Source organism: Capra hircus, chromosome 14 (genome assembly GCF_001704415.2).
Source record: "Capra hircus breed San Clemente chromosome 14, ASM170441v1, whole genome shotgun sequence".
Lineage (NCBI taxonomy): Eukaryota > Metazoa > Chordata > Mammalia > Artiodactyla > Bovidae > Capra > Capra hircus.
In genome coordinates this window covers 52,060,238-52,083,588 of record NC_030821.1, presented here as the reverse complement: position 1 = coordinate 52,083,588, position 23,351 = coordinate 52,060,238, and the positions used below count along the sequence as shown (strand labels likewise).

Below are 23,351 nucleotides of genomic sequence, written 5' to 3'. Positions count from 1 at the left end.
GTAAGTGAATACTGAGTCTAAAATAAAAAAGAAACAGAAAATGATGTATAATGTCCCGTGGTAGAAGCACCTGGCAACCCACTCCAGTGCTCTTGCCTGGAAAATCCCATGGACAGAGAAGCCTGGTAGGCTGCAGTCCATGGGGTCGCGCAGAGTCAGACACGACTGAAGCGACTTAGCAGCAGCAACAGCAGAAGCACCAGCCTCATTTGTAACAATCAGCCAGACCAATTAACAGCTAGAATGGAAAAAGAAAGAAATAGGGGGAAAATGGAATTGTAAATGTAGAAAGATGTGAGAAACATATGTCCAAACAGCAGTCAGATTAAACATAGCACATTGATTGAGTAGATGAAATTTCATTCAGTATTGTTATTAAAAACAATAACCCAGGAAAATAAACTTGCTATTTTTGCTAGGTTAATTTGCATATTGAAAGGGGAAAGACATCTGGGGTATTCCTAACTAGTGATTGATAACATAGGTTTTTAGCACCATCCAGAATAAAATGTTTAATAGAGTCTTTAACTTAATTTAAATCATACTTCTGATTTCATAGTATTGAAAAGACCAATTCTTCCTAGCAAACTGCCATTACGGAGAGTAGGTGACTGACGTTAAAAGGCAGGGAATATATTCACAAAAAACAATTACTGGTTTCGTAAGCACCTATAATCCTATAAGCCACAGAAATGTCTTTTGAGATTTTAAGAATTTATGTTCCCATGCTAAAAATGAACTCAACACCAGTGAAGTTTTAAAACCTGCCATTGTGAGTCATAGCTTGTGTTTAACTTCAGATGTCTTGCCACAGGACACAGCTAGAATGTCAGGTTTCTCAATGGCTGTGTTGCTTAAGACATGAATCACACAATGGCAGTTTTATTCATTCGATTCATTAACAGCCATTTTGGAACACATACAACGTGCCAGAGACAATATGAGCAATGGATTCAAAGATGAGGACAATCACTCCTCTCAAAGAGCTCAAGGTCGAATGCAGGGGTTTCCAAAACGTTTTGATCAAGCACTTTTTTTTTTTTGAGCATATAGCTCTGATATATGTATATGATTTATTCATAAATTCTATACACACACTATCAAACTACTATGTAAGACTTAAAAACATGTCAAAGTAGAAAAGTTTAAAGGATGAGAAATAAATAGAAGCACTGAAATATAAAATTGTATGAACATAAAAGAGTTAGCCATATATCATTTACCAAAGAATTAAATTCCAGATGGATTAAAAACTCAAATGTAAAAAATGAAATATTAAAAATCCTTTAGGAAAATCTTGGAGACTACAATGAACAAGTAGGCGGAGACCTTAAACAAGAATGGAAATCAAGGAGTTTACAAGAAGAGTAAAAAATGGACATATTTGACTTGTTTTTAAAAACTTTTTTGTACGGAAAAAAGATACACAAGCAAGGTCAATAGGTAAGAGATTTGGGAGGAACTTGGTGAGCAAATAGAGAGTAACATTCAAAAATTGATTACCAATTGTCAAGAAAGGAGTTAACAACCCTATTGAAATTGGGTGTCAGGGAGGGATAAATTGGAAGATTGGGACTGACACATAAACACTACTATATATAAAATAGATAACTAATAATGACATAATGTATAGCACAGGAAACTACTCAATACTTTGTAATGACCTACATGGGCAAAGAATCTAAAAAAGAAGGGATATATGTATAACTGGTTTGTTCTGCTGTACACCTAAAACTAACACAACATTGTAAATCAACTATCCTCCAATAAAAAAATTTTTTTAAGAAATTGGGTAAAGAATGTGAATTGGTATTTAATCAGAAAATCCATGTGGCCAATAAACATAAAAAGACATTGAAATCCACTTTTAATAAGGGAAAGGAAATTAATTTAACAATGATAATAATCACTTGATGCTGATCAGACTAGCAAAAATCAAAATGACACAAAGTTGCTGATGGAGATAATGGATAAGAAGAGGACTCTCAGATATTGCTGTGAAAATGTAAGTTATCACAGTCTTTTAGAACTCAATCTAGAAAAATCTGTTATAAAAAATAATACATATTTTCAGAATTTCCTGGCAGTCCAGTGGTAAGGACTCTGCGCTTACACTGCAGCAGGGCCTGGGTTTGATCCCTGGTCAGGAAACTTGCATCCCACAAACCACATGGTACAGCCAAAAATAATAATATAGTAACTTTACTGGGGGCAGGTGTTAAGTATAGTTTTATATATAACGTGACAAATTTTCAGTAAGTAAAATCATATTGTAATAAAGTGGAGGAGAAGGGAGCAACAGAGCATGAGATGGTTGGACAGCATCACCAACTCAATGGACATGAGTTTGAGCAAACCTCAGGAGATGGTGAAAGACCCGGAAGAATGGCATGCTGCAGTCCTTGGGGTCATAAAGAGTCAGACATGACTGAGCAACTGAACAACCACAAAGAAAAGTCTATGTGTTGGACTGTACATGCGAACATAATACAACATTGTAAATCAACTATACTCCAATAAAAGTTTTTCAAAAATAAAAATCAGTTTAAGTTCCTGGAAAAAAAAAAATCTATGTGTTAGGTTAAAAGGCAGAGGGGTATTTAAAAGTTCCAGGGAACTACTTTTTTAAGTATGAGAGCGACAAACTGGAGGTCACCAAACTCTCTGAGGACATACAAGAGGCCAGAGGCTGGTGGGGCAACCAGTGAGCCCCACTGAGTGGCTCGGTGTCTGTACAGCCTCATTCAAAAAAGCTACAGGATGCCAAGTGGTTCAGACAAACCTGTGTTTGACCACGTGCTGGCTGTATGATTTCGTACTCCTCACCTTGCTGCTGAGAACCTCGTCTCTTCTAAAAAACAGAGGTCATGGCAGCTACCTTCCAAGATTGCTATGGAAATCAGATAAAATAGTATAAGTGAATGAATCAGTGCATATAGACCAATATCTAGAAGACATTCCATAAATGTAGATTTAGTCCCACGTCTCTCTTAAAATATATACTATCTAGAAAGATCTGATGAAAGCTAATTTATGGTCAAAAAATTCAGGAGTGGTTGTTTTGAGGGGGAGGTTGGTTTGTTGTTTTTGTTTTGTTTTGGCTATGGCCTGTGGCATGCAGTTTCCCCGTCGGATCAGGGATCAAATCCATGTCCCCAGCCCTGGAAGCACAGAGTAAGCCACTGTACCACCAGAGAAGTCCCAGGAGTATTTGAATACTGGGGAGAAAAAACAAAAAGAAACATCATCAGTCACTTTTGGAGAATTTGAAGAAACCAAATCATTTTTTTAAAAACTACATTATATAGAGAATTAAAACAAGCATTAAATCAAGCCAAGCATTAAACCTGACTTTCTGAAACGTGCTATATTTCAGGGTAACAAAATAGCTGATGTGAGATAATTAGTCTGAAAACTGGTAGATATTAAGAAACAAGCATCAATCTGCCTTTCTTTATAAACATGCCTCAAGGTAACCAATTAGTTAATAAATGAAACGGGATGACAACACATGATCATTGTTGTTTAGTCACTAAGTTGTGTCCAACTCTTTTGCAACCCCATAGACTGTCACCTGTCAGGTTCTTCTGTCCACCAGATTTCCCAAGCAAGAATACTGCAATGAGTTGACATTTTCTTCTCCAGGTGATCTTCACGACCCAGGAATCAAACCCATGGCTCCTAGGCTTCCGTTACAGGTGGATTCTTTACCACCAAGTCATGTGGGAAGCAGTCATCACCCTTCTGCAAACTATAGTGAGATCATGGATCTAGGCAGTGATAATCAATAGCTGTTAATGTTTCAAAAAAGAAGCACATGAACATTATGTAGCTTCTGATGCAAGTGTACATGGCCACAGATGAAGTATTCTGGCCAAAAAAATGAACCTGAATCAGATCAAGCCTTTGTATCTAATCAGCAGTTTACAGAAAATAAAAAGAGATAGATGTGTGTGTTAGTCGCTTAGTCATGTCCAATTCTTTTTGATTCCATGGATTGTAGCCCTCCAGGCTCCTCTGCTCACAGGATTTTCCAGGCAAGAATACTAGAGTGGGTTGCCATTTCCTTCTCTAGGGCTTCTTCCTGATCCAGTCATTGAACCAGTGTCTTCTCCATTGCAGGCAGATTCTTTACCATTGAGCCACTTGGGAAGCCTCAATAATAGTATAGATATGTTTTCTAAAAGACACTTCCCCAGTGCTTTCAATGCCAGGGGCCTGGCTCTATCCCTTGTCAGGGAACTAAGATTCCATAAGCCACATGGTGTGACCAAAAATATAAACAAATAACAAAAATAAATAAAAATAAAATAAAGACTCCTTATCTTTTAGTGATATTCACAGAAATATTTATGGTTGAAATGACATGGCTGAGATTAGCTTCAAAAGAATCAAAGAATTTGCTTGTATCAGGCCTTGTGATTCATTCTCTGGCATCACCTCCAAAAAAAAATCAAAGAGGCCAGGAAAGAGTATAAATGAAACCAATAGGAGTGGGAAGCTGTGTGGTAAATATTTGAGGATTCATTGTACTATGCTTTTTACTTTTTACGTTCAACATTTTCCATAATTACAATTTTTAAAACAAAGCATGATTTAAATACATAAAAAAAAGAGCTCTGTGGGTTAGTGTCTATCCCAAACCTGGTTTAGAGAAAGAAATATCACAATCACAGTCTCTGGAAGGCAGTGAGTTTTTGATCTATTTGGATATACATCTTTTAGGACATACCATACATCAGATGGGTTTGTACACTGATCTGAGAAAAATAAAATAGTTTCAAGGCTCAGAACAACCAAATATATCCAAAAATATATGATTAAATCAGAATAGCTTAGTAATTCTTCCTTGGGCACCATGGTAAAACGCATTCATTTGTACTGAGATTTACATGATGGAAGCTGTTTTAAACATTATTCTCTATTAACACTATCTGCCTTTCATGACCAGGGCCTTGAAGCGAAGAGTACTGAACTATCTGGCATTAACCTCCAGCTTTCAACTCTTCCCTCTTGTGAGATGATGCTATCCCATCAATTATTCTTAAGCAGCTGTCCTGTAGCTGCACCTCTCCTAAACACATCCAGCTGCCCTTTATCTTTTAAGTGCCCCTATCATGGGTAATTTACTGCCTTACCCAGTGGTCTTTTACCAGCTAGGTTTTCTTCGATTCTAAAGTCAGGAACTCCTGAGGCCCATTTCAGTGTGATAGATTTCTTTATAGACAGGCAATCAGAGCTGTCAAAAAAGCAGAACTAGAGAAAGGGTCCTGTTTATTTATTTCTGTATTTTTGGCTGCACAGGGTCTTCGTTGCTGCATGAAGCCTTTTTCTAATTGCAGTAAGTGGAGGCTACTCTCTAGCTGCAGCACGTGGGCTTCTCATGTCGGTGGCTTAGTTGGTCGCAGAGTGAGGGCTCCAGGCATGCAGGCTCTGTAGTTGTGACACATGGGTTTAGTTGCTCCACGGCAAGTGAGATCTTCCCAGATCAGGGATCCAACCGGTGTTCCTGGCATTGCAAGGTGGATTCTTCATCCCTAGACCACCAGAGAAGCCCTGCCCTTAGTATTGTACAAACACTACACAATTAGTCCTCAGGACTACCCTTTGAAGGTGACTCTTTTCCCCACTGTCAAGAAATTGAGACCCACTGAGGCTGGCTGGCTTGCCCAACGCTGCATAGCTGGTAGTGGCAGGAGCATATTTCAATATAGGTCTGTTTGACTTAGAAGCCCATAGTCTTTCTATCAATAAAACACAATTCTGCCTTACCATCAACTAATATGAATACATAGGAACCTAACTTCTTGTTAAATCTCTACATGGAAACTGGCCCACAATTGGCCTTGGTCATCTTTTTATTCCCTAATATACACTTAATAAGGATAAATCTCCTTGCCTTAATAATGGCATTATAATCCTTTAATTTCCTGTTAAGAATCTGGAGGCATGTAAAGGTCAAGGTATTTTTTCAAGGCTGCATATTGAGTAAGAATGAACCTTTTTTTTTTTTCTCCTCCTCTATTCAATAAATACTTCAACTAGCAGATGAAATTTCAGTTATTCTGGATTCTGCCAAGAAAGCAAAGCCATTTGTTTGGGTCAAGAATTTCAGGATCAGATATACTAAAAAGAGAAGTCTATTTTCTTCTAAAGCCCAAATGGATTGCCCTGTAACCTTCTACAGTTTTAAACTTAGCTATACAGAGCAATCACATAAGAATCTGGAAAGGAGCTTGGGTATATGTATTTTTAAACAAATTCCTGGGAATTCCCTGGCAGTCTGGTATTACTAACTGTCCAAACTTCCACAGCGGGTGGCATGGGTTTGATCTCTGGTCTGAGAACTAAAATCCCATGTGCCAAAAAAAAAAAAAAAAAAATTCCACAGTGAAATTTAAGAACCACTTGATCTTATGGAAGAGTCAGAAATTGTATTAGTTATCTATTGCTTTCTAACAAATTACTCAAAACATAGCAACTTAACACAATAATCATTTATCTCATGGTTTCTATGCATGAAGAACCCATGTGTGGCTGAGCTGGATGTTTCTGGTTCAGGGTTTCTCATGAATCTGCAATCAAGGTGTCAGTGGGGCTGCAGTCATATCAAGGCTCAAGGTGGAGAGGATCTTTTTCCAAGTTCTCTCACATGGCTGTTAGAGGATTCAGTTTCTTACAGGCTGATGTACAGGTGGTCAGAGGCTTCCCTCAGTTTCTTGCCACATGGACCTCTTCATAGAGCAGCTCACATTATGGCAGCTAGTTTCTCAGAGTAACTGAAGGAGAGATCAAGAGAGAGCAAGCAACTCACAGTCCTTTTGTAACCTAATCTTGGAAGGAACATCACATCACTCTTGCTGTAGTCTATTCATTAGAAGGAAGTCACTAGGTCCAACCCCACCCTCAAGGAGAGGAAATGACACAACAGCATAAATACCAGGCAGGGATCTTTGGGGGCCAATTTAGAGGTTGCCTATCACAGAGAGGTAAACAAAGAATTAAAAAACAAGGCAGTAATATATGTCCACTCAGAGAGCCTAGTATCAGTGATACCTCGGGGCAACAAGTACACCCAGTATCTAGATTTTGGTTCCTAAATACCATTCCAGGACTCCTTGAAGAAAGGGAGAAATGGCGACTCTAATCCCGGGGCAGGAAAAATACAAGATCAGCCTGGAGCTTCTTGTAGTTCAAGAAAAAAGATGATAATCAAGAAACAAAAGGACGCATGAGTCAACCTCAAAGGTTCAATAGTCAAGATGGAAAAATTTGAACAACAAAATTAAAATAATATAAAATATAAACTGAAGTATAAAATAAATATATATATGCATATTTATAATAAACGATTGGATATAAATAAGTGGGGGAAGGAGGAAGAGATGAATCTTCTTTACAGAAAAATTCCCGATAATATGCATTAATATTCTACTCCAGGAGGTGAAGCTTAATCTCCCACTCTCCTTCAGTGTGGGCTGGATTTTGTGACTTACTTCCAGATAATATGGAAAGAGGGGGGAAAAATGCTATTTTACAGTGTTGACACTAGCAAATACTACCGCGGTCTAGGTGGTCAGGGTTAATTTAACATCAGCATAATTAAGTCCTCATATGATATGATGTGAAGAGCATCTAATCCATATGATATTTTCCCCAAAGCTTATAATCCCAGTCTAATCACGAGGTAAAAAAAAAGAAACAATCAACAAATTCAAATTGAGGAACATTTAAAAAAATATCTGATCAGATTCCTCAAAACTGTCATGGTCATAGCAAGGTTATGAAAAACAAGGAAAGACTGAGAAACAGACCAGGGAGCCTAAAAAGACATGATGACTAAATGCAGTGTGGCACCTTGGATTGAATTCTGAGACAGAAAAAGAGTTAGTAAAATCTGAAGTAATTCTAGAATTTGTACCAGTGCTGGCTCCTCAGTTTTATAAATATTTTATGATAATGTAAGATGTTAGCCTTAGGAAAAACTCAGTGAGGAGCACACAGAAACTTTTTGTACTATCTGTGTAACCTTTTCTGTAAATCTAAAGTTATTCCAAAATAAAGTTGATTCAAAACAAAAAATAAAGCACTCTGCTTATAATTTTGAAAACGTGATAACTGCAGAATTTCCCCCTAGAATTAGCTTCTGGCTGAGCACACTTCAAACCCTCTTTGTCTTCCATCAGCTACATACTTCTAATGGCAGTTCCCACAGGACACATCCATTTATGAGACAGAATAAAGAATGGTTAGGAGCTTTCCTGGAAGCCATTCCAACACTGGGAGAGTCAGCAATAACTTATCAGGGCAGTGACTCAAATTCATCTTTTTCCCTCACCCAGATTCCCTAAATGCCCAGAGCCACTGCAGTGCATCTAGGATGAAGCCAAGTGTGAATGAAAAGAACCTAGAATTGAAAAAAAATCTTAACCAATCCCCGTTGAGGAGGTCTTTAAGACAGCTTCCTTCTAAAGAGTTGGAAGTACCCATGATCATGTGAACTCAGTGCTAGATGCCCTCCTTGGGCCTTGGAAAGAGCCAGTACAAGTCACAGGGTTTTGGCAGATGCTTCACTTGTCATTGTTGTTTAGTCGCTAAGTCACGTCCAATTCTTTCGCAACCCCGTGGACTGTATGTAGCCCGTAAGGCTCCTCTGTCCTTAGGATTTTCCAGGCAAGAATACTGGAGTGGGTTGCCATTCCTGTCTCCAGGGTAACTTCCCCACTCAGGAATCGAACCACATCTCCTGCATTGGCAGGTGGATGCTTTACAACTGGGCCACCAGGGAAACCCTCAAAATTTATTAGCTTAGCACTAAATTCACCCTGGAAAGATCTTAGAGGAAACGGGTGAACACTGTCAGAAATGGTGCAAAGCTTGCCCCCTGCCCCTTTAGCTCAGGTGCTCCTGCTCTTTCATCAGGTCAGGTCCCAGCTCAAGCATTCAGTCCTCTCTGTTAGGCTCCCTGAGAACCCAGGGCAGGTTTAGGAAGGTCTTCCAGGCCCCCTCCATGCCTCCATTATAACATTTGGTTACATAAGTTAAGTGTGTGGTTAGCCTGTAGGCTCACTGAGGGTGTGGTTCAAAGCTTTTAAAAATATTTGTACTGTCACAGTGGGCCCCCAACAATCCCTTGTTGAGTAAGTGAATTGATGCTCTTGTTGAAGGAGGGAAGCCCTCGTCAGGGAGAGACTCGGGCACCTGTGATAAGAACATCAACGCTCTGATGACTGACCTCTGGGGTCAATTACAATGGGAGGGTAAGAAAAACAGCTAATCACCAACAGCCTCTTGAAAGCTCATACAGAAATAGACAGCTTTCTCATTCTACAAATGAATCTTTTACCAGTCCTACACAGGTTACCAAGCTTAATATATTGTTAGCTATCAATATAATGCTATTTTCATGACAATGATTTGAAATCCAGTGTTCTAGGATACTCAACTATTGAGAAAACACCTGTCCCAATGAATCAGACTAAGATGCTGGAACTGAAGACAATAAAATCCTCATCCATCAGGCACTTTGTATAACCCCACACCCTCACTTCCCCTAAAGACAAACACACCCGAGATAGGAAGGCACAATATAGGCTGGGTGAGGACACGTCCCTACAGACCGATAAGAAAGAGCTCAACATCTGTTAGCTTAATAAGGGCTTAAGATTCACAGCTTCTTTCAAGGTCATCCATATTTGCGGCCACAATCAAAATGTGGGTTTTCCTACACACCTAGAGCTTGAAGTTTACAAAGCACTTCGCAGTGCAAGAAGTGAAGACAAAAAGCCAGGTTCACGAGAAAGCGCACACGCTGGTCGAGCCCCGCGCGTGCGCACTCTGCGAAAAGCCGCCCCAGGCGCGTCCCGCCGTCACCTCGCCTTCCGCTCCCGGCTCTCAGTGCCCGCCTTCGGGTTAGGCGCTGATTGGTCAGGCTGGCCGGTGCTCGGGGCGGAGACTGGGGTGATTGTCAGCAACGCCCCGAGACAGCCTAGCTTCAAGCCTGAGTTGCCGGAGCAGGCTCCTGGCTGCCGCGCGGCCGAGGTAAAGTGGGGCTGGCGGCTCTGGAGAGCGGTTGGCTTGGGGATCGAGGAGGTGCCCCCGGGCCTGATGGTGGTGGGGAGCCCTGGTGACAGTCAGCGTGGGAGCTGAAGGAGCGCGGTTCGGAGTTGCCGGGAGGAGGGCGGGTTCCGCCGGCCGGTTGGGTGACTGCGCCGCGGCTGATGGGAGAGGCTCTGGGGCCGCCGGGTGGCTGAGGGCTTGGGTGGGGCTGGAGCTTCGGTGGAGCGGAGGGACTTCGGCCGACTAGCCCCGAGGGCTGGGGCTCCTCCCCACCCCAACCCCCCACGGCTGCCCCCTGCCTTCCTCCGTCTTCGGTCCGGTGTCTGGAAGGCCCTTGGCGGCGGTTCCCGTGGATGTTGCGCGTCCCCCGGGATCGGCGAGCGCACCTCCCCACCAGGCCTCGGGCGTCCGGAGAGGGCAGCGGCCCGGGGGCTTAAGCAACTCAGCTGGCCGGCTTTTTACAGTTTCCACTTTTCGCCTCCTTGGACTTTCCCACTGTGTGTTCTTGACCAGGACCTGCATTAGTCCCAAAGGTGGGGGTGGAAGGGAAAGAATCGACCTTTTAACATTTAAAAAGGTTTCCATTTTAAATTCCATTTTCCAATTTAATTTCCATTTTATTATGGAAACCTGGTCGAGAGACTAGCATAAAGAACTCAGTGTACTCATCACCCAGTTTCAACAAGTATCAATAAATGGCTAGGCTTGTCCCTCTCCCCCAGATTATTTTGACGTGTATCTGAGACATATCATTGTATCTCTCTTACTTATTTCTTAGGATCAATAATCATCCTTTTCCAAGCATTTGCTTCCCAGAGGGATTGAGCAAAATAAGGCACGCTTTAAGGCCTTAGACGGTGCTAATGCATTTTGCGTTAGGAGATTGTGGGCAATTTTCCAACGGTGCCGTCTCATTACCTGGTGCTCAGGCTTTCGAAATCACTGAAAACAAAGGTGCCAAATAATCTAGTTTTGTCTGTAGCTTTACTGCATTTGAGTGGTAATAATATTTTATTTTTATTTAATACATTTTGTTTTAGTATTGATAATTTGATATTTACCGAGTTCTTGATGTGTATGAAGCATTGTGAAAGTGTTTTCACCTGTTAGTTCATTTAACTTTTACAACAGCTGTATGAAGTATTGATGGGTATTATCCCATTTTACAGGTGAGTGGGAAAAGAGGTTTAGAGAGGTTAAGCAGTTTGCCTGAGGTCAGGCTGATGTAAGGGGCTTGTTGTTGTTGTTTAGTCCCTAAGTTGTGTCCAACTCTTTTTCGACCCCATGGACTGTATGTAGCCAGCCGGACTCCTCTATGAGTTTTCACAGGTAAGGATACTGGAGTGGGTTGCTGTTTCCTTCTGGGATGGAACCCAGGAGGATTCTTTACTGCTGAGCCACCTGGGAAGCTCTATGTAAGAAGCAGGGGGCTGTAATTTAGCTTGCTGATCCAGGTCACTGCAAAATTCTTGCTCTTTTAACCATAATTGAATGTCCTAAGAATTGTGGAGTAAACCTAACTGCTGTGGAAATTTCTGTTGGGCTACAAATCCATAATGGGAAAATAAACACACCTGGATAGGTATTTTTCGTCCCTTTGAAACAATAAAAGGTTAACACAATTGGTTTTGAGAGTCTCTTAGACTGCAGGAAGATCCAGCCAGTCCATTCTAAAGGAGATCAGTCCTGGGTGTTCATTGGAGGGACTGATGCTAAAGCTGAAACTCCAGTGCTTTGGCCACCTCATGCCAAGAGTTGAGTCATTGGAAAAGACCCTGATGCTGGGAGGGATTGAGGGCAGGAGGAGAAGGGGACAACAGAGGATGAGATGGCTGGATGGCATCACCGACTCGATGGACGTGAGTCTAAGTGAACTCCGGGAGTTGGTGATGGACAGGGAGGCCTGGCGTACTGCAATTCATGGGGTCGCAAAGCGTTTCACACGATTGAGCGACTGAACTAAACAATTGGTTTTAAAGTTATGAGCAAAGTATGCAAGTGTAGTTCAATAAATAAAATTAAAATTTTTTTCTATAGATATGGCCAGTTAAAGGGGAAATGAAAAGGAAAAAAATCAAGAAATAGTCTCTACCTCTTTTGGCAGTTAGCATATACTGGCTATGTATACTGGATACTTTAGTGTGTCCCTCATCTTCTCAATTTTGCACTATTTCTTATCCTCATCCAGGTATTGAGTTGGCTGAAAACTTTGTTCTGGGTTTTTCTGTAACAGCCTTTGGAAAAGTCCAAATGAGCTTTTTGGCCAAACCTATAGTTTTAGAGTAAGGACTAGAGAGAGAGAAAGAGACAGCTGGGCTTATTCAGAGGACAGTAGAGAAGACTTGCTGAGTTGGAGTTTAGGATTCCTACTGTAGAGGAGTAATTCAGAAGTCTAAAAGTAAGGTTAAATTCACACATGAAGGAACTTGAGTGCCAAATTTAAGAAATTTGAATTTTGAGCAAAGAAGTGACATGATCACAGTCTCCTAGGAATATAATGAGCTGGCTCTGTCAAAAATGGCTTCACCTGAGACGTGGAAGCAATTAATGATTTGACCTGCTGAATATAAAAGAAATGGGCTTTCCAGGTCTCTCTGCTGCTGCTGCTAAGTCACTTCAGTCGTGTCCGACTCTGTGTGACCCCATAGACAGCAGCACACCAGGCTCCACCGTCCCTGGGATTCTCCAGGCAAGAACACTGGAGTGGGTTGCCATTTCCTCCTTCAATGCATGGAAGTGAAAAGTGAAAGTGAAGTCGCTCAGTTGTGTCCGACCCTCAGCGACCCCATGGACTGTAGCCTTCCAGGCTCCTCCACCCATGGGATTTTCCAGGCAGGAGTGCTGGAGTAGAGTGCCATTACCTTCTCCATCCAGGTCTCTCTAGTGGCAAAGAATCCGCCTGGCAATGAAAGAGACGTGGGTTCGATGTCTGGGTTGGGAGGATTCCCTGGAGTAGGAAGTGGTAACCCACTTCAGTATTCTTGCCTGGAAAACTGAAGGACAAAGGAGCTTGGTGGGCTACAGATCTTGGGGCTGCAAAGAGTTCGACAAGACTTAAAGCAACTCAACAACAACAAATATCCATGAGCCCTATTCAATTTCAGGAAGAAGGAACTCAAGGCAATACAAAATGGCACAGGGAAGGCTGATATACATTCTGTCTAGTGCTGTGCAGGGAGGGGGAGGTCATGCTCTAAGTGAGTCTGGCAATGAAGCAAGACTCACGCTGTATTAATTTTCCGGGGCTGCCGTAATATGCTGAGTGACTAAGCACACACATATAAAGGAAATAGATTTTGGTTCAACTGGTGAATTTATGGACATAAGGAAAGAAATGGAGGAAAAAAGTCTGTAAAAGAGTAAGAGACAGTGTGGTGCAGTGGTGCAGTAGCTTCTGAAGTCCAGGTAAACTTCAGTTTCTACTCCTTTGTTTTCTTGGGTAATCTTGGTGATGAGTATTATTAGTGTATAGTTGCTTTTTGAATCGTTGACAACTCAACTGTTCATCTGTTCTTTTATATGTTTATTATATACTGTTGATACAAATTGCACCACTTAGTTTAAGCAACAAAATGGGGCACTATAATCTCACTATGTAATGATACAGAAGAAAGGTGGAGAATTCCATCACCTCGCCTCAGACACAGGCAATGTTAAGCTTTGGTATCTTTTCAGATCTTTTCTTCTGTGTATGTGTATGCATAAAATATTTATTTCACCACTATTTCTATGCTTTATTTTTTAAAACAGTATCACGTATATGTTAGTCATTTAGATGTTTATCAGGTATCCTTCCTTTTTGTTTTAATGGCCATAAACTTAGAATGGGTATGTTGAATTTAACTATTTCCTCATTGATGGACATTTAGTTTGCTTCTAGAGTTTCTCTTCTGCAACTAGTACTTCAGTAACTAGGCTTCCCTCATGGTGCAGTGGTAAAGAAAGGCAGGAGACTTGGGTTTAATCCCTGGAGAAGGGAATGGAAACCCACTCCAGTATTCTTGCCTAGAGAATTCCATAGACAGAGGAGCCTGGCGAGCTACAGTCTATGGGGTTGCAACTACCCTTACTAGCTTTTAAAAATGCAACATTTTTTTTTGAAACTGATACAACATTGTAAATGAACTATATTTCAATAAAAAGTTTAAAAGTATTGTTAATTTGAAAAAAAAAAAACAACTAAACACCTTTAATTTAAAAAGTATGATTTATTGACTTTTATCATAAGGTAATTTTATATATACTTAATATGTAGAGGACAGTAATTATTACACAGCTCATCAATTTGCTTGGCCCAAGAAAGCAGTTTTAATTAGTGAAAAATATTATTGACTTCCAAGTGATGTGAGTGTTTGTTTCTACTGGTGTCCAGGACCGCTTAAGATACTTGAGCAGTCTTTTCAAAAGATTGTTTTAAAACTGATGCCAGAATACTTAATTCATTTGCATGGGAATGCTTAAAATAACACTTTAAGGAAATTCCTGTGTCATTCACAATAGGGTTATATCTCAGAGTTAAATGAAAATGACAATTCTTTAATTCAAATGGAAACATGCAATTACCATAAGCTCTTTTATAACATAGGAGAGAAAGTCATCCTCTAAAAATGTTAGTGAAAATGTCCCTCAAAAGTTTAGCTTCATATCTAAAGCTCTTTTAATTTGAAAGAACTTTTATCAAGTTTTAATTAGGTAATGTTCTTAGGCTTCTTATCTAAATAGTTTGTTGTTGAGAGATGTGGTACAGGTCATGAGATTTATTCATTTGTGGACTGAAAAAACTTAAACTTATTATATGTCAGATTCTGTGTTGGGTACTGAGAATGTAGCAGTATATTTAATTTTTGTATGACTAGTATAGAATATTAGTTCTAAAATACTGTCAGTAAATTCCATACCCATAGGTCGAATACTATGTCATTACTTAATAGTGTGGTAAAGTGTTCTGATTTAAAGTCTCAGCCCAGACTCATGTGGAATCTATAGCTGTGGTCACTAGACTTGAATTTTAAGTTTAATTTCTAAAAAGTAGGGTAGGGTGTTGACATATGGTAGACGACATTTTATTACGGTAAATAAACATTTTTTTGGGGGGGCGGGGGCTTCCCAGGTGGCTCTAGTGGTAAAGAACCCTCTTGTAAATGCAGGAGATAAGAGATACAGGTTTGATCCCGGAGTTGGGAATATCCCCTGGAGGAGGGCGTGGCAACCCACTCCAGTGTTCTTGCCTGGAGAGTTCCATGGACAGAGGAGCCTGGAAGGCTGCAGTCTATAGGATTGCAGAGTCAGACATGACTGAAGTGAATTAACATGCACACATATGCATTTTATATATTTTTTAATTTAAAAATATTTAGTTGTTTAGTTTTGGCTGTGCTGGGTCTTCATTGCTGGGCATGCTTTTCTCTGATTGCCGCAAGCGGAAGAGGGCTGCTCTTCATTGTGGTACTCGGGCTCCTCATTGCGGTGTCTTCTCTTGTTGTGGAGCGCAGGCTCTAGGGCACATAGGCTTCAGTTGTTGTGGCAAGTGGGCTCAGTAATTGTGGCTCCTGGGCGCTCGAGTGCTGGCTTAGTAGTTGTGGTGCACAGGCTTAGTTGCTCTGCAGTATGTGGGATCTTCCCAAACCAGGGATCGAACCTTTGTCTCCTGCACTGGCAGGTGATTCTTTACCCCTGAGCCACCGAGAAGCTCAATAAGCATTTTAAAAAAAAAAATAACATTCATCTACTGTCCCCATATCCTAAAAGAAACAGCATTTTCACACTAGAAACGTAAGAAGGATATGTTCTCAAAGGACAGTAACTTTTGGGGGGGGGTGGGGTGGTGCCTTGCATAACTTGTGGGATCCTAGTTCCCCAACCAGGGATTGAACCCAGGGCACGACAGTGAAAACAGAGTTCTAACCTTTGGACTGCCAAGGGATTCCCATCAAAATAAAGGACAGTAATTTTAAATTGATTAAGTTTTTGTTTTTTACTTCATGGCCCTTGTTTTTCTTTTGCATCGTTGTTTGCACCCAGAATGTAGATTGTCCTTTGGGGTGCACAGATTTGGTTTACCTGACTTCTTAGTTTTCTGAAAACAGGAAACATCATTCCAGTAATTTAGCCAATCGAATAACTAAGAATGTTCTGTTAATCTTTTTACACTCCCAGTATAAAGTGGTCACACTCTTCTGTTACATTGTAAAGATAATTAAGTGGCCATTTCTGTGAATAGTTTACAAAGATCTTATAAAAATAAGCTCCATGTACTATTGTAGCTTTTAAAGTTTGTAGCATTTAAAATTTACTGACAACTTTGTTATGCCTGCTAGCAGGTTTCTTGTGAAGCTATTGCTAATAACTTTTTAAAAGTCATAACTATCTCAAAAACATACACTGCATTAGTTGAAACAATTTGATTTGATTTGATTGTGGGCTTCCCTAATAGCTCAGTTGGTAAAGAATCCCCCTGCAATGCAGGAGACCCTGGTTCCATTCCTGGGTCGGGAAGATTCGCTAGGGATGTAGAGAAGGGATAGATTACCCACTCCAGTATTCTTGGGCTTCCCTTGTGGCTCAGCTGGTAAAGAATCCACCTGCAATGTGGGGAGACCTGGGTTTGATCCCTGGGTTGGGAAGATCCCCTGGAGAAGGGAAAGGCTACCCACTCCAGTATTCTGGCCTGGAGAATTCCATCACTTCATGGGAAATAGATGGGGAAACAGTGGCTGACTTTATTTTTCTGGACTCCAGAATCACTGCAGATGGTGATTGCAGCCATGAAATTAAAAGACGCTTACTCCTTGGAAGGAAAGTTATGACCGACCTAGACAGCATATTAAAAAGAAGAGACATTACTTTGACAACAAAGGTCCGTCTAGTCAAGCCTATGGTTTTTCCAGTCAAGCCTATGGTTTTTCCAGTGGTCATGTATGGATGTGAGAGTTGAACTATAAAGAAAGCTGAGCACCAAAGAATTGATGTTTTTGAACTGTGGTGTTGGAGAAAACTCTTGAGAGTCCCTTGGACTGCAAGGAGATCCAACCAGTCCATCCTAAAGGAGATCAGTCCTGGGTGTTCATTGGAAGGACTGATGTTGAAGCTGAAACTCCAATACTTTGGCCATCTGATGCAAAAAGTTGACTCATTGGAAAATACCCTGATGCTGGGAAGGATTGAGGGCAGGAGAAGAAGGGGATGACAGGGGATGAGGTGGTTGGATGGCATCACTGACTGAATGGACATAGGTTTGGGTGAGCTCCAGGAGTTGGTGATGGACAGGGAGGCCTGGCGTGCTGCGGTTCATGGGGTCGCAAAGAGTCGGACAAGACTGAGCGATTTTCACTTTCACTTCACTTTTAATTGATCTACCTGTGTGCTACCAGGTGCTTCCCTGGTGGCTCAGGCGGTAAAGCGTCTGTCTACAATGTGGGAGACCTGGGTTCCATCCCTGGGTCGGGAAGATCCCCTGGAGAAGGAAATGGCAACCCACTCCAGTGCTATTGCCTGGAAAATCCCATGGACAGAGGAGCCTGGTAGGCTAAAGTCCATGGGGTCGCAAAGAGTCGGACACGACTGAGCACACTTCCACTAGTGTCTAAACAGCACTAACATAAGTGTGTGCTATTATATATTTTTGTAGTATTTGTGAAGGGAAAAGAAAGTCTCTTTTCAGTGTTTATCTATTTCTCATTCAGTTTTGATTCTCTCTTCTACCAGCTCTCATCCTCCCCACAACCCTGCTATAGTACTGCATTGTATTTCTATGTCTAGTCTAGCCAGATTAGATTATAAGCCTATGCTATCATCATATAATTCTAGAAGTCAAATTTTACACACACAGAACCAAACAATCAAAACAAAGTGCATCCTGATTCGTAGCCATCTTTTTTAAACCTTTTTTTTTAATCGTGAAGTGTAACACCCAGCGTAACAGAAAGATGGATAAACATAAATGATACAGCTCAGTATATGATCACAAAGCAAACACTCATGTAGTGACCACCCAGATTAAGAACTAGAAAGTTGCCTGCCCTCTGGAAAACACCTTTTGCTGCCTTGCACCTGTTACCCATCCCATGCAAAGGTAACCACCATGGTTAACACCTTACACTATGGGTTTGTTTTGCCTTTTATGATTTTCTGCATGCCTTTAAGAGCTATAGTGATGTCCCCTTTTTCATTCCTGCTACTGGTAATGTGTGCCTTTTCTCTCCTCAGTAAATCTCATTTAGAGGTCAATTCTTTTTACTACTCTTATCAAAGCACCAACTGTTGACTTGGTGATATTTCTCTGCCATGATAGTTCTCCGATGCTTTCAAATAGTTAATTAAAAAAATTTTTTTTTTTTGGTTCCACTAGTTTACTTGTTCTCAGCAGCAGGGAGTTTGTCTGAAATTAACCTAGTTCACATATAAATAGAAGTAAAATTCCTCTTAAGATATCTGTTTACAATTGAGAGAGTATAGAAAAGACACTGGCTCGGGGCTTAGATGCCTTTTGTTTAATATTCAAGTATTAACTGAGCAACTGTTGTATTCTATATAGTTTGCTGAGTGCTGGGGTCTTCAGATGAGTAAGCTAGGTGATTAAAGTGCTGTGGAGGAGATAGGCAGTTTAGATACATTGTTTTAATGTGCTGAGTAGGAGAATACACACAGGAGGGCCCTAATACTGGTTGATCAGGAGGTGAAAGCTAAACTGAAACAAAAGATTAGTAGAAGCTAGCATAGTGCTCTAGCAGACTAGAGGTAGTACATTTGTAGCAACTTCAAGATGTGAGATTTAGTCATTTTCCTACAGCCCAATTTTCCTAAGTGAAGGCTGGTGTACTTACCAAGTTCTGGCTTGTTGAAGAAACAAAACAGTAGAAAAGGGGACTGAAAATACTAAAAAGCAGTGGTTCAGATGTGGGGCTGCATGAGGCAGAAGAAAGTGAAGGTGGGAAGGGATTGACTAGGATGACGGAAAGTTCAGGGGAGGGAGACTGAAGGTCTCCATATGGTGCAAGGAGTGTCTGAGTGAAAGCTGTGATATTTGGATTTTGTAACTTCTAGATTTTGTTTTTAAATGAAAAGTAAAACATGCTTTGTAGCATTGTTCTAAGCAGCACAAACCATACAAAGGAAAAATTACTTCTCCCTGCTCTGGCCAGTTTTAATAGTCTGATGTAAAGCTGGTTGGGTGGTGCTGAATTCTCTTAACTTTTGCTTGTGTGTGAACCTTTTGATTTCTTCATCAAATCTGAATGAGTCTTGCTGGTTAGAGTATTCTTGGTTGTAGTTTCTTCCCTTTCATCATTTTAAATATACTGTGCCATTCCCTTCTGGCTTGTAGAGTTTTTGTTGACAAATCAGCTGATAACCTTAAGGGAGTTCCTTTGTATTAATATGTTGTCATTTTTTCCTTGTTCCTTCTAATATTCTATCTTTGTCCTTAGTTTTTGTCAGTTTAATTACTATGTGTCTTGGTGTGTTTCTCCTTGGTGATTATGCTGTCTGGGACTCTCAATAAAACTTGAATCCTATTGTCTGCTGAGGGGCAGGGCTGCACTCCCTCCCTGTTAGTTTGGCCTGAAGCAACCCAGCCCTAGAGTCTATAGGCTCTGTGATAGGGCTAATGGTGACCACAAGAGGGCTCATGCCAGTGGGCACGTCCCAGAACTGCTTCTGCCAGTGCCTCTGTCCCTGCTGTGGGCCGCTGCCACCTCACGTTTCTGCAGGAGACCCTTCAGCACTAGCAGGTGGGTCTGGTTCGGTCTCCTGTGGGTCACTGCTCCTTTCCCCTGGGTCCTGGTACGTACAAGATTTTGTGTGTGCCCTCCAAGAGTGGAGTCTCTGTTTCCCCCAGTCGTGTAGAAGTCCCACAGTCAAATCCTGCTGGCCTTCAAGGTCAGATACCCCGGGGATATCCAATCCCTTTGTCAGATCTCCTGGCTGGGAAGCCTGATGTGAGGCTCAGAATCTTCACATCAGGGGGAGAACTTCTTTGGTATTATGGTTCCCTACTTTTGTGAGTCACCCACCTGGTGGGTATGGGATTTGATTTGATCATGATTGTGCCCCTCCTCCTGTCTTGTTGCAGCTTCTCCTTTGTCTTTGAACGCAGGGTATCCTTTTTTTTGGTTGGTTCCAGCTCCTCTGTCGATAGTTGTTCAATAGCTATATCTGTGCTCTTGCAGGAGATGAGTGCACCTCCTTCTACTTTGCCGTCTTGAACCAATCTCTCTCAATTGATGTTTATCTTTCTATAAATGAAAAGGTTGAAGATTTTTGTCTTTTACAGAATGAGGTCAGAGTATATTACTCTCCTGTATCATACTATCAAGTCATTACATAGACTGTAACTCACTTTTAATAGATGCATGAAGCTTTATAATATGCATATACTGTAATTAACAGGTGTTTTATTGATGAACATTTAAAATTGATCCTAGTTTTGTGACTAGAAGAAGCACTGCAGAAAATATCTTAATATATGTTCTCTATGTGTAATGCTTTTATTTCTGCAAAAAATTCCTGAAAATCACATAATTTAATCAAAAGCTATATGTGTTTTTAAAACTTATTTGAGGAAATGGCAACCCACTCCAGTATTCTTGCCTGGAAAATCCCATGGATGGAGCCTGGTAGGCTACAGTCCATGGGGTCGCAAAGAGTGGGACACAACTGAGCGACTTCACTTCACTTCACTGAGGCATAGCTTACATTATGAAAAGTATGTAAGTGTGCAGCATCTTGATAAGCATTCCCAGAGTAAACACATCCAACTGTCTGTCTGTCAAGAAATACAACTTGGCCAGCATCCACTGAAATCCCTCAGTCAGGCCTACTATCAGTCACTACCTTCGTCTCCACAACAATTAGGAAAAAAACTTTGAAGAAGAATTCATAATGTGTGATTAGCTTGCTTTTAGTTTTACCTGTCTTAGATCTTTATGTAACTAGACTCAAACAGTGCTGTATTGGATGCCTTATTGTAAACATTATAACCACTCAGCACGGCAAGAATATGTGTTTATGATGTACTAGTGCTGATGAGTCCAGAGTGCACAATTCCATTTAGGGAAGGACTTGGAGAAGAGAGGACTCAGGACTCATAGTTGAATGATGGGGAATGCTCAAGTGCTCTTAAGTCAGTCCTCATGAGGAACAGAGGGTGGCCAAGCAGTGCTTCCTAAGGAGAGCTGCTTTTGCTTGTTTCTTAAATGAAGGTACAATTTGCACACAGCAAAATTCACTCCTTTTGGTAGATTTCTTTGAACACAGTCATGTAACCACCACCACAATCAAGATATAGCCTATGTCCATTTTTCCAACACTTGCCTTGTGCTCTGTTATAGTTGTTATAGTGGAGTTGTTGTTCCTCCACTGACGGTCTGAGGTGACCCCTGATCTTTTCTGTTGTCTCTTTAGTTTTGCCTTTGAGGGAGAGTTTTGAAAAGAACTTAACAGCAGTAATTCGGAGATGGTCGGATAGCATCACCGACTCAATGGACATGAGTTTGAACAAACTCTGGGAGATGGTGAAGGACAGGGAAACCTGGCATGCTGCAGTCCTTGGGGTCGCAAAGAGTTGGACATGACTGAGCAACTAAACCACTACCACCACCACCACAAAGAGCAGTGATTGATTGGAAACAGCCTGGATATAAAGTGATCGAGAGTAAGCAAGCACTGGGCCCGTTGACACAGCATTCTACAGGGAGAGCCAAGCTTCAGTTCGGTGAGGGAGGAAACACTTACCTCCATTCAGACAGGCTTCCAGAGAGCACAGTGGAGGGGTCTGGAGTAAAGAGTAGCTGTAGGAGGCCCCCAGCTATGTGACCTCTCTTCCTGTGTTCTGTTTAACATCCTTGATGAACATTCCCCTTATTGAAAATTCCTTTTATTTTTTTTTTGGTGACAATCTCTCTCACATTTTTGTTACCTCTTTTGAATATTTTTTCCCACTGACCTTTGCTTGATCTTCAGTTATTTCCTGAGATTTCTATCCTGGCTTCATTTCTTACTCTCTATGAGTTAGCCCATTCACTCTTAGGTTGCATTTTCTAAGCCATGCTTCCTAATCTTTATCTCTAGTGCAGATTCTCTTCCTCACAAGAATAATTTTTTAAAAACTTTTCACTTAAAAAATGAGCGAAAAAACTTCTCAATGGAAGGTATCAAAATATGTCCCCTAATCCTGTGAAGAACCCCCTACTAAAATTAAAAAGACTGACAGTACCAAGTATTGACCATTGACAATACCAGGAATTGTTGAACAGCTAGAGCTCTTTTATTTATCTGCTTTTGAGAGTATAATTGGTAACCTCAGAAAAGTTAGTTTCTATTAAAGATTTAGCTATGTATCTGTATATATTATGATCTAACAATCTTACTCCTGGGTATAAACTCAAGAGAAATTAGTTCTTATGTGTACCTTGCTATGTTATGTGCATGAATTGTTTCAGCAACTTTATTTGGAACAGCTAAAAATGGAAACAACCCAAATGTTCACGAACAGTAAATCATGTAACATAACATTGTAAGTTAACTATATACGTCAACAAAATAAAACAAGAAACAAAAACCCCTAGTAAATTGGGTAAGTAAATTGTGGTAGAGTATCATAGCAAAATACTGCACATCAGTGAAAAAGAACTGTGATTCCCGAACCATGGGAATAAATCTCGCAGGCAATGTTGAGTGAAAGAAGTCAGACCCAAAAGCGTACGTACAGCCTGCCACTGTGATAGACTGCAAAAGTTAGAGCACTGTTGAGATGGGTGACGCACGGATATTGACTGGGTGGAGGCTCACAGGAGCTCTTGGCATTCTTTTAAGTGTTAAATATTTTGGTTTGGATGGAGGTTCTACAGGTTTGTACCTGGACACACTTAAAATTTTTGCACTTTTCTGTGTAAGTTATAGCTCAGTTTCTAAAAAAGTGGTAAGGGGAATTCCCTGGGCATCCAGTGGTTAGGACTTGGCACTTTACTGCTGAGGACTCAAGTTCAGTGCCTGAGTAGGGAACTAAGATCCCACAAGTCTCAAGGCATGGCCAAAAAAAACCCCCCAAAATCAGAAAACGGTGATAGGTTTTCAAATCCTACATAAAACTCTGATCAGTTTTTTTTTTTTTTTGGCCAGCCATCTTCAGCTTATTTTGGCCCTCTTTACTTTTCATTCCCATTACCTCTCAGAGTATTCATTCTTATAAGCAATTATAGATGCTGGTAATATTAAAGTATATTAATACCTCACCACTGTTATAGTTGTGACCGTTTCTTAGTTACCAGAAAATTATATGTTCCTGTTAGTGCTTT

General features: G+C 40.9%; 1 protein-coding gene across 1 annotated transcript in view; it reads left to right on the top strand.

Annotated features, from left to right (window-relative positions):
• MTFR1 (mitochondrial fission regulator 1) overlaps positions 9,931-23,351 on the top strand; it is a 61,345-nt gene continuing 47,924 nt past the window's right edge. The window contains exon 1 of the mRNA XM_018058456.1: positions 9,931-10,041. The gene's annotated coding sequence lies outside the window, so the exon portion shown is untranslated. The remainder of the gene's footprint in view (positions 10,042-23,351) is intronic.